Source organism: Triticum aestivum, chromosome 6D, assembly GCF_018294505.1.
Source record: "Triticum aestivum cultivar Chinese Spring chromosome 6D, IWGSC CS RefSeq v2.1, whole genome shotgun sequence".
Lineage (NCBI taxonomy): Eukaryota > Viridiplantae > Streptophyta > Magnoliopsida > Poales > Poaceae > Triticum > Triticum aestivum.
This window is the reverse complement of record NC_057811.1, coordinates 288,108,085-288,120,883: the sequence shown is the minus strand read 5'-3', so window position 1 is coordinate 288,120,883 and position 12,799 is coordinate 288,108,085.

Sequence of the window (12,799 nt, the reverse complement as noted above, 5' to 3'; positions counted from 1 at the left end):
GTGTGAAATAGAGTCCTGGATATATCACATATATAGAGGGGGCGATCCACGAGAAGAGAGTGGAGGTATCATCGGCTTGAGGTGTCCATAGAATTGAAGAGAGGGATGATGTGTGTGTGTGTGTGCACGCGCGCGATCGATAAAGAGTGCCATCGAATTTGTGTGTGTCCACGTCAAAGATATAGAGTGGCTGGCCTACTGGAACGTGAGAGGGGACTGGTGCAGTTTGTCTCTGTGGCATGGAAACCTACCTACAACGCTCGACTATCGGTGTGTGGTGGGGGGGAGGGAGGCCTAATTAACTATAGAGGTACAATGGCTGGTATATGTGTGGAGGAGAGAGGCCTACCTCATGTATTAAGGGAGATCGATCTACCTCATGTATTAAGGGAGATCGATCGGCATCCATGCATATGTGTAGGAGAGGAATAAGGTTGGGAGAGAGACAGAGCTAGAGTGTTGGAGGGGGTGGTAGTGGAGTTGCTTCTAACAAATGGTGGGATAGGCTTGCTAGACAACCGGAGGGCATGCCTGCAATATCAATAAGAGAGGGGATGGCTGCCTGTCTGTGCACGTGCGTGTGAGAGACGGGTTAGGAGGCATGCACGAATGATGAGGGGGGCGATATGGATGTGGTAAGCAGACATAACTACATAGGAAGATCAACCATCCTTTGTCAGAGAAAGGAGAGACATAACTTATGAGGTACGTCGATCGATGGGGGGGGGGAATAGTTAAAGTCGACCTAGGTATATGTTGGGAGATCGATCGGTATACATGCATGTGTGTGTTAGAAGCAAATGAGGCACGGGGAGAAGGATAGAGAGAGAGAGGGATGCATCTAGGAGGTGGTGCGAGAGTCATACTATATCGAGGGGGGAGAAGTGTGCGAGTACGAGATCGATGAAAAGAGTGGTGGGAGTGAGGCATGGACGGTGATAAGAGAAGAGGGGAACCTTGTGTTTTGTGCTAGGCACACCTGGCTAGACAGGCATATCGATCGATGTGTGCCGTAAAGAAGGAGCTGGGGGCCTACACACACCGTGGGTGAACGACCAAAAGTGAAAAGACGAATTTGCTCGATAGAGCTAGAGAATGGTGAGGGAGGGTTAGAGGGATGCGGGCGTCTGCATGCACGAGAGAAAGTTAGTGCTAGCTAGCTACAAAGATAAGAGGATTGTGTGGGTGTAAAAGACGAATAGAGATCATACTTCATTATAAAAAGCGAATTCGGATATTTGAAGAATTTATCATAGTGTTTTAAACCGACGCATGTGTGAATATATATAACGGTGATACACATGGTGTGGTTATGAACATTTTATACTACATATATATATTTTATCTCTACTCTTATAAAAAACGGAGTTGTTGATGATGGTGCCATCCTGCAATATAGGCCATCCGATTTATATCTGACGGATAGGAAGGAAACTATGGCAATTTTGAAAAAAGATACCCACACCCCTCTCCATATTTGCAAATTAGGCCTCCCCTTGATCATGTTGATGTTCTGTGGAACGCATGGGCATCTTGCTAGTACTACGTATAACATATAGAACATTGATCATAATTTGGGCTAATGTGTGGCTTTTGCAGCTTAGGTCTAAATACTTGTCATAATGTAGGGGGCGGGGCACTATACTATGTGTGATAAACACGGTGTACACGTATGGAACATGGTTTAGATTATGAATATATAGTTAGTACATCAAATGTACTATTATTTGGAATCAACATCAAGTGTATTCAAAAAATAGAATTCGAGTTCATGTAGTACACATAGTTCATATCTATCTCTGTTGTAATCATGTGGTGTGTTATTAAGGTAATACACGAATGATGGTTGAAGTTGGCAACAATCATGATTGTAGATTTGTTATTGAAATAGAGAAACGAACTCAAATTCAGTTCGAATTGCAGCGGTACTGTAGACATTTGGAATGCACTAAAATGTTGGTATGAGTAGGTTACATGCATTATACAGCAAGCGAAAAAATTTAATTAGACATAACATGGATTCATACTACCGAATAGCATTTAATTGCACTAAATTGTTGGTATGAGTAGCTTTAAATAGCATTTTTATAGTAAAACGGGGCAAGACTCTCTCTTTGTGTGGTGTGAATAGTTTTATTTTTTTCGTTTTCTTTTTGGTTGAGGGAAGTGCGAATTGATTTGGTACTACGTACAAGTACAATATTACACGTTAGGCTTGTCCCTAAAATTCAACCCGCGCCTTGTTATATCCCGAAAATTCAGATATTGTGTTCCCAAAACTGGCGCCTTCACAACCCGCGCCTTGCTATCCCGAAATTACAACGCGCGCGAAAACTCCCTCCAGCTGCCAGATCCCGACACGGGAAATCCCTGAGCCGAAAGGGCCGCTAGTTCAAATCGGTGCGGGGTACTTTTGTAACACACCCTACATTTTGGAGAAGCGCGTCCCTAAGTCATGGTTCACCCCCTCCCATGGCCTCCTTTTTGCCATTCGAAATCCCAGGCCGCCATAACCTCTCCGCTCCAGCCGCGAAACCCCACCCTCCTCCGTCCGCCACCTCACTGCTACCCAGCCGGAGCCTCTTCCCCGATGACATCGTCCACCGCAACAGCTCGACGTCCCTCGTCCACCTCCCCGGATGAGGATCCATCGTCCATCTCGTCATCCCGCCGGTTCAGCCGCCCCATCCTCCACCTCCAAGGAGCTGCTTCGACGATCGCCTCGTCTATCGCAGCTGCTCCATCCCCACAGCGCCGCCTTAACCTGCTCCACCGGAACCGCAACATCCTCACCGAGTCCTCGGACGAAGCCGAGGCCTACTCGGCGCCACCAAAGAGGCTGTACACTCATCGCATCGCACCTTCTCCTTAGCTCGACCTCCCGGCGCCGACAGTGCTCCATCCCGCACCCCCATGGAGCGGCTACCTTGAAGCCGGCGCCGCGGGCGACATCTCCACGGCAGCTCTCCCCTAGTGCGAGGCCCCTTCGGTGGCGGCGTCCATACCAGCCGGATCTGCTACTGCTGCTCCGGCTCTCGCTCGCTTGCTCGCGCTGCTGCTACTCCGGCTCTCGCTCAATCGCTCGCTCGCCCAGCTGCTGCTGCTCCAGCTGTTGCTCGCTCGCTCGCGCTGCTGCTGCTGCTCTCCCCCTCGCTCGTGCTGCTGCTCTACTCTGATTTAGCTACACTTCAGTCGACTGAATCGACTTTTGGGTCAGTCGATTTTCAGGGGGTGGGGGGGGCTCGCCGGAGTTAAGGAAGAACCACCCGCAGCGGGGACGGGGGCTCGCCGGAGAGGTACCCCACTATCTATCTTAGGGTTCAGGGTGGGGGCGGGGGGCCTATAGGGCTGGCCGGGGCGGCGGTGGACCGGCGGTGGGGAGTTGTTTCGGGGCGGTGAGGCGGCACTGGGGCCGGCGGTTCGGCCGGTGGTGGCTCGCGGCTTAGGGGGGTGCAGGTTGAAGATGAACTGCAGGTCCTCCCTAAACTACATGTCAAGTGCCTCTCTGCTACCATTGTGTTCAGTTTCGACAGTAACATTCAGATTCCACAGTAAATTTCAGTTTCGACAGTTAAGTTCAGAGTCAGCAGTTTTTACCTCATCTATTGTAGTCAGGTGGTTTTTGGTGATGTAAATTTACATCTATTTTACATCATCTATTGGAGATGCTATTAGAATCCCACTTGAGATTGACGATGTCTGTCTTGTGCTGCTTCAGCCTTGACGTCTTACGGCTCACCGGGGCTGCTCCGATGACAGAACGATCCATCACAACAGAGCAGTGCCCTGGACGCCGTCTATAGATTCCTCAGATCTTCCTCCAGACCTCCGACAGCCACCTCTGCCTCAACTGCTTCAACGACCAACCCAATGATGTTGAGGTCGACACGGCTACGGCAAAGAGGTTGTACACTTGTTGCATCACTTATCACTATACATTCATGTCGATCCATTTTGGCTATTTTGGTTCAACGGAAAAACATAGCAATAGGGAATTTTCCAATGGCACTCTACTATTCAATTATTCATGCATTTTGTTGAAAGGAATGAAGCAAAACATCCACCTGGACCTAGTTTTCAAAATCCTATGCATGAAAACAAGACCAAGTGCATTAGTGGCAGAATAACATTCTAACTGTACACGCTTTCATATGGTTTCACTTTATTTTGTTCATGTTTCTTTGCATTCCTCTGCTCTTCCAATTCCTGTAAACCAAACACTCAAGTTGACAGAAATCATGTGTTTACAAATGCTCTGTTTACCATGTGCATTCCTATCCTATTCCGGTGTTTTTCCTATCCCCGCGTTTTTAGAATCATGCAAGCCAAATGAGCCCTTACAGAATTACTTCAGTTACAGGTAGGTGTCGAAGGGAACTTTGTGTGGTTTGTCCTGCTCCTGCCGCGACGTTGTCCACCTCAACTGAGCTGCTCCATCGACAGAAACATCCACCAAACCAGACATCACGACTCCTGACCATCTTTCACCGCCTCAGATCTCCTTCCCTGCCGCCGGCACCCACCCCAACGGCATCACCATCATCGACTCAGCAGATGAACCTGAGGAGTACACGGGTCCACAAGAGAGGTCACACTCTTTTGTTTCTGCTTATGTTATGCATTGCTTAAAATTACCTGCTACTTTATCGTCCTGTTCACCTCTTGGACTCTAAGTCAGGTCCAAATTAATGTTCAAACTTGAGTTCTAAATTAGTTATGGGGCACATATTGAGGAAGCAATGAATAGTATCTCTGTCTAATATCTGGTTCACCTAGGGTATGCCTATGTTGTTCATCTTGGGTGGGAAACAAATAGTAAAGCAATCATCATCTGTCTTTTTATTAAATTAAAGCAATCATCAGCCTGCTATCATTATTTTTGGATCCATCCACTGGTTGTTACCATCACTCTAAATTTCTGCATGCTCTCCTTACATAATCTCACCATATTTTTTTCGTATGGATGTCAGATATTGTACACAGTCATGCTGAACATGTAGAGAAAAAGAGAAGAGTTTTGCGCGGCAATACAATGTCATGCAGACATCGCTCCATGGTGGGTTCAATGGCAAACCCTCCCCACCCCTCTCTAGATTGTAATCTAGAGGAAGATATCTGTTCTGAGGCGGATTCAGACGCCGCTGACCACTCCTATTTACCCCCAAGGTGTTTGCTCTACCTTGGCATGATGATGTTAGTCATATCATGCATATGTTGCCTTGCAGTGCCTTCTTTTGACATCATATATGTCATCTGCTTAGTTTAGACAAGTTCTGTAATCCCACCTGTTTTGTTTCTATATCATATATGGGAATTGTGCAGTCTCATGTCTTTTAGCCAGCCATAATATACGTGAAATGTGCAATGTCATCCTGTTTAACCAGGCATCATATATTTGAATGATATCTTGCCCATCCTTTTCTTCATTACATTTCCATTTGTCGACAATGTTTGTACATTAAACTACTCTTCTTGTGAATCAGCCATTTGGGTGGGAGATTGAAAAATCTGGAGTGAAAACAAGGCCTTCAGCGCAGACAGTGCTACCTGTCGAAGCAGATCTCTTGTTGGGTCCCGATAGCTCCTCAGAGATGGATTCAGAGACAGATGACCAGTCCTATTCCCCCACCGAGGTGTATGCTCTAACTTGGCACGGTTATACTGCTCATATCATGCATATGGTGTTTTGCATTGCATAGATTAGACATCATATACACAATATTCAACACCATGTTCTTAGTTCAGACATCATATCTAATGCCCTCTGTTTAGCATATAAATCACATATGTGAATTAAATGATGCGATCCTGATTACTTAGATAACATGTAGGTGAATTATGTCATGCGATCCTGTTTAGTTATTCATCATATCTTTGAATTATGTTATGCTATGCTATCCAGTTTAGATAGACATCATATATGTGAAATTATGTCATGCTATCCGTTTTAGATAAACAATATACATGTCAACTATTTCATGCCCTCTTTTTTCCACACTATCTATTGCATCTGTCTCTCATACAATGTCTGTACATTCAACTATGTTTCCTGTTTATCAGCCATTTGAATTGGAGCGGGTGATGCCAGCATCTAGCGGACTAAAAACACGGTCTTCAAATAAAACAGTGCTACCTCTTGGTGGAGATAGCACCCTGGTTGTACATACACGAGAACCAGCCCTACCGCACATAACCCAAACTCTCGCAGATTGTACCCCTACTGCGATGGACAGAGAACCAGCTTCACCCAATCTAACCCCAACACCAGCAGATAGTAACCCAGTTCCTGTTGACATAGCACCATCTCCACCACAGAGCTCCCAAACAAGAGCAGTTAGTAAGGCAGCTCCAGTGCCCAAAGGGCCAGTACTACCACGGCGAACCCCAACTCCACCAGTTAGTACGCCTATTCCTGTGGAGGAAGCACAACCAGCTAGTCGTAGTTTAGCATCTATCGCATTTGATGTTGTTAAATCGTATGTGCGTATCTTCCCATCTTGGAAATATTATACTGAAGATGAAGGAAAATGCCAGTTGCAGGTGTTTGTCCAGGAGTTATGTGTAAGTAATGTTATTCATGGCAATTACTTTGCTTTGTCCCAAACATCCTATCTCCATGATGGTTACAATACAACAAATTTTCCCATTTTTCTCTATAGAGAAGAACCGATTTGGAAACTCAGGATGAGGTAACCTGTGCTAATACCTCTGCTATCTTCAAGAATGCTTGGTGGCAGTATCGGAATTACCTGAAGAAAACGTACTTCACCGGCAAAGAAACTCATCAAATTCCCTTACGTTCTCCTGAGACACATTTACTGGACGATGACTGGGAACGCCTTGTTCTGTACTGGTCCCGAACCAAGAATGTGGTAAGGTCTATGAGCACATTTTCTATTTTTAAGTACTATATTCTTGCGTCTTACTGTACTCTGTTCATGTAGAACAAGTGCCTAAACCTGAAGAACAGTTGTTCTAATTTAAGATTCCATTGCTATCATAGTTCAAAAAAGCACTAGGCGTTAATTGTGCGTTTTGCCACCGCCTTGCGCTTTACTGACCAAAGCGCATGCTTATGCGCAGTTATGCCCAGATTAAGCATAGTTATGCGCAATGTGTTTCGCCAACGCCGAGAGCCTAGGTGCGCTTAAGCGCTTGCTTAGGCGCGCCTTTTTTAACTATGATTGCTATCGTGCATACTGCTTTGCTCTTGTATCACTGTATTTACTAATACAAACTTATTTTTAAATTGAAGGATCCAATCGAAACTTCAATGGCACAGCAGGTATGTTCACGCATGTTTCTTTAACAGGCTTGCTCTTATCAATAGCTATGTTGATTTCAATTTCAATTGTGTATACAGTTGACTTCTCATATCATGCACATTACTAGCATCACAACAGAGCCAATAGTGTTGTTGTACATGTAGACCCGTGGTACCCATCTGAAATCTTGTTGTGCCGTGTAGTTTCCCACGCTTTGTATTCTTTCACTGCTGCTTTGTCTTGAACTGATATGATTTGAACCATGTCTCTATTTTGATTTGGCAAGACAATGCAGTGACCATAGGACATAGATATATGTTTGTTTGATGCTTTTATTATGTACTAGTACTTGGCAATAGAAGACTTGGTAGTTTAATCCTGTCCACCTTACTAATGAACTGGTTCACCGAAATGAGTTTCATATACTAGTACATTCTAAACTGTTATGTGTCTGCTTGTTTCTTCTTTTAGAATGCTGACAGAATATTGGGGAAGAGTGCCTTATTAAGCAATGGTAAAGGAAGTAATGCAGATAAGGTTCAGGATAGTGACACATCCTTGTTGGTCTCCAACAAAGCTGATAAAACAACTAAGGAAGACTATCTCGAAGACAGTGAGACAACCCCAAAGTCCTGTCTTGGTTTAGTGTTGGAGTTACTGGCCACTACCGCTTGCACAAGCTATTCAAACTCATTGTCTGAATCAGTTTGGTTTCTTGAGTCTCAACTACAAGCTGAAAGACATCGATCAGCTGTGCTGCGACAAGAAGCGGAAGGACTGCGGAAGTCCCTGGAGCATTCAGATGCATACTTTCTGGTGCAACAGCAAGCGTTGGAGGATTTTAGCGCCAAACAGGACAAAGCTAATAAGCTTGCTAGGCTTATTGCCAGCATGGTGGATACCACGTTTCTTGAGCTCTTCTGAAGTTGTTTCAATTATGCTCTTGTTTTGCTGCCACGTTTATTTGCACTGGTGGCCAATTTTGACGGCCAGTGTATGTAATATGCTGCTTTGTTCCCTATATTTGCACTGGTGGCGAACTTTGATGCCCAGTGGATGTAATATGTGTAATAGCGGTAATAGGCTAGCGTTAATTGCTTGCTTATTTATTTCCTTATTGTCTTATTTAGTTGTTTTCTTGTAGTCACTGCAGTTCTTTTTCTGTGTTTTTCTATTGGCCACAATAACCTACTTTTGGAAACTAGGCCAAAATAATCATGGCAACACATGGACTGTTGTAACCATGGGCCTCCTGCGGGCCGTATGACCCATGGGCCTTCTACGGGCCGTAGGATCCATGGGCCTTCTACGGGCCGTAGGATCCATGGGCCTTCTACGGGGCGTATCGTCATTCTGCCAATCATGGGCCGTACTATTCGTGGACAATAACGGGCCGTTAATTGGCCGTATTTGATAACTCTATGAAAATAGCCCAACGGGTTTTTTTCGACATGAAAACGGACCAACGTATTAACGGGCCACAAACGGGCCGACTGTAACCACGGGCTGAATTTGGCCCACAAGCAGAAAATGACAGTAACGGGCCGTAAGTAACCGAATGCTGGAAATGAGCCCAAGAATAAATGGGCCCTGAGAAGGCCGAAAGATATCATGGGCTGGAAACGGCCCAACGGAATAATGGGCCGTTAATGGTTATAAAGTGATACACTGTTCATTACGGGCTAATTTTACCACGGGCCGTTAAGGGGCCGAGGGTTACTAAGGGCCTCATATGGGCCGAAAGACGTCATAGGCCATACATGGGCCGGAAGTTAAAACAGGCTGGAATTATATTGGACGGCCCAGATGACGCTACTGGGCCTAATTCGGATAGGCCGTAAACGGGCCCTGGGATAGCGGGCTGTAAATGGGCTATATCCGAACAGGCCATTAACAGGCTTGCCGTGGGCCGGCCCGCCACCTTTTGACCAAGTCAAACGGGCCGGCCTTTTCATAGGAATGGGCCTCTGTTGGGCCGTGCCACGTGTCGGCGTATCATAGGCGCTTTGGGTCCAATGAGTGGATGACATCTGTCCCAACGGTGAGCCGACACGTGTTTCCTCCAGCCAATGATGATTTTACACGTGGAAAATCCCCATTGGTCGGGGCTGTTAACGGGTTATCGTATCCAAAACCAGACCCGATAGCTTAACGGCATTCCGTTACGGTGGATGCCACGTGCCGGTCACCCTTGATGAAAGCACTTCTGTGACGCGCGATTTATCGTCATGGAAGTGGACACTTCCATGATGATAATTTTGGTAATGTCATGGAACACTTTTACGACAGCACAGGTATGACTATCTTGATTCTGTCAAAAATTTGTCATGGATGTACATGCATGACAGAAAACGTGACCTACTGTGACAAACACGTATCATCACGGAAGTGTATTTTTTTGTAGTGATGGGTTCAAAAACCTATGCCCTTTCCACCTAAGTCAACTAAAAAGAAAGATGATGAAGAATTTGAACGCTTTGCTGAAATACTGAGGCCAGTCTTTTTGCGTACTCGCTTGACTGATATCTTGAAAATGCCTCCTTATGCAAAGTACATGAAAGATATCATCAGCAATAAGAGAAAAATACTGGAAGCTGAAATCTCCACCATGCTTGCTAATTATACTTTTAAAGATGGAGTACCTAAAAACCTTGGAGATTCGGGAATACCAACTATACCTTGCTCCATCAAAAGAAATTATGTGAAAGCTGCTTTATGTGATTTGGGAGCTGGTGTTAGTGTTATGCCTTTCTCTTTATATAAAAGACTTGATTTGAATAAACTCACACCTACTGAAATATCTTTGCAAATGGCTGATAAATCAACTGCCATACCTATCGGTATTTGTGAGGATGTGCCCGTTGTTGTTGCTAATGTTACTATTTTGATTGACTTTGTTATACTTGAGATGCCCGAGGAAGATAACATGTCGATTATCCTTGGTAGACCCTTCTTGAATACTGCAGGGCTGTTATAGATTGCAATAAAAGCAAGGTCACTTTTCATATCAATGGTAATGAGCATACAGTTCACTTCCCGAAGAAAAAATTCCAAGTGAATGGTATTAATGTTATTGAAAAATCTCCGACAATCACTATTGGAAGTTTTCAACTATCTCTACCTACTGTTAAAAAGAAATATGAAATGCTTATTGCTGGGGACATTCATATCCCCGTTGAGGTAACTTAGTGATTTACGAAAGTTCTTCGGTTTCATGCTAATCGAAAGTGGTTGTTAATAAGACTTGATCAACCCTATTAATGGATCATTTTTAGAGGTATGAAGATGATGAATTTAGTAACCACTACCTTCTGTCCCTACCTTTTGTTTTCTGTTTTTATTAGTTAAATAAAATAAAATGCCATGTTTTGTTTGTTTTCTGAATTTCCCGTGCAATAAAAAATGACCCAAAAATAAAAGTTCACAGAATGCTCTGAAAATTTAATACGATTTTTTTCTAAATATTTAAGAATTTTTGGTGCAAACAATATCAGAGGGAGGTGCACCAGGTGGGCACAACCCTGCCCACCTGGGCGCGCCAGGACCCCCATGCGCGCCCTGGTGGGTTGTGGTCCCCACATGGGCCCCCTCACTTATCTCTTCATCCCACGTCACCACCTACCTCCAGAAAAAAATCACCATTGCTCTCTCTCTCTCTCTCTCTCTCTCTCTCTCGTGTTCTTGCTCTCAAACCCGTGGATTCCGATCTCTTTGCTCGAAGCTTCATTTCTAAAACTGTTTTGGGGGATTGTTGCTTGGTATGTGACTCCTTCGTTTGTCCAATTAGTTTTTGCTTTAGTGGATTATATTTTGAATAATTAGTTACTCTTGGTGTTGCTGTAGATGATCTTGCATGTTGAATTCTTAGAGTTTTAAGTAGTTTGAATGCTTGCTATGGCCTCTATGCTTCCCTATGAGTAGTTGCTATCAATCTTGTAAGGTTTTGTTGAGAAATTTTGTGGACTAAAAATTTCAGAATTTTGTTCATAGGGAAAAGATGAGTATCTTTAGGAAGCTTGCTTCCAAGAAGAACACCAAGGGAGTTATCGGAGAGTCATCTGATAGTGATCTCCGCACCCGGAGAATGGCGGAGATACGGCCGTGCAAATGGCCGCATAACCCGTTCATGGAAGGGGTCGGAATCCTTCAAGAGTTTGCACAATATGCTGCTATTGCCGGCCTCACCGACTTCATCGCAGCTGAATGTGAACAGTATCATCTCCTCACAAACTCCTTTCTGCAAAGTTTTAATTTCCTTCCTAGGAATAATCCCCCTGAAGTGCAGTTTAATTTATACGCTGAACCCCATTACATACCGTTTACTGAATTTTGTGACATATGTTTGATCCTTTCCGATGGGAGTTTAGCAGAGCCTAGGCCTGCAGACTTCTTAGGCTTTTATCGCACTCTGTCTGTAGGGGATGGGAGAGAGGTGTCAAGTGTCACCGCTACTAGCTTGCATTTTCCTGCCGTGCATTATTTTGTTGTTTTCATTGTGAAGTGCTTGCTTGCTAGAGAGAAGGTGGGTGCACGCAGTGCCCCAGACCTTGCTGTTTTACGCCGTGCACTTCAAGGCGACACCACTTATAGCTTGGGAGCTATTGTGGCACGCCGCCTCCATATTAATAAATACAAGGGAAAAATACATGGTGGTATTTATGCTAGTCACTTGGCTAGTCGCTTTAACATTCAGATACATCATCATGATTATCCTTTGCCCAAAGGTTTACCTAGATCTGGCGGCCATGGAACACCACCAGTTTATTGCAAGCGATTACCCTAACATTCCTATTCCTTATAACCTGGTTTTCAGTGTGAACACTTGTGATATTATTCCATTGCCTGCACCTGCTTTGTTTGATCCTATTGCAAGGGGTGGATACAGGATTATGCCTTGCGGACATCGTCACCTACCGGAACAACCTAGCTGCAGCACAGGCTGAGCCTCAGCAGTGGGATCCACAGGTGCCTGCTCCTCAGCATTTCGACATGGGACCCATGGTTTCTTCGACTACTGATTACCAAGTTAGGCCAAAAGCCTAAGCTTGGGGGAGTACGTATTTCCACCGACATTACATTCGTGTTCGCACATTTCATTCCAGTTGTCGGTGTCCACACTTTTTCATTGTATTATCCATGTTAATTTATTTTCTGACTTTCTTCTTGTGTGTTTGAAAAACTTTGAGAAAATACAAAAATATTTCCTGCTTCTTTTTGATTTTTCTTTCTAGAGTAGTTAGGTGTAGCACTAAAAAGAAAACCCAAAAAGATTTCCTTGTTCTTCTTTTGCTTGTTGGGAGCTTTCCCGTGTAAATAGTTTTTCTCATTTTTGCTTTTCCCTTTTATTTGCTTGTTCAAGAAAACCAAAAAGTTCAAAAATATTTCGGTGTGTTTCCCTGAATTTCTTTTCTTTTTATTTGAGTCGTACCGAGGAGAAGACCACGATGAAAATGTTGAGTGGCTCTCACTTGCATAATTATTGATCTAACAAAGAGCCCATTTTTACCTTGTCTTCTCCTGTTGAATAAAATGTT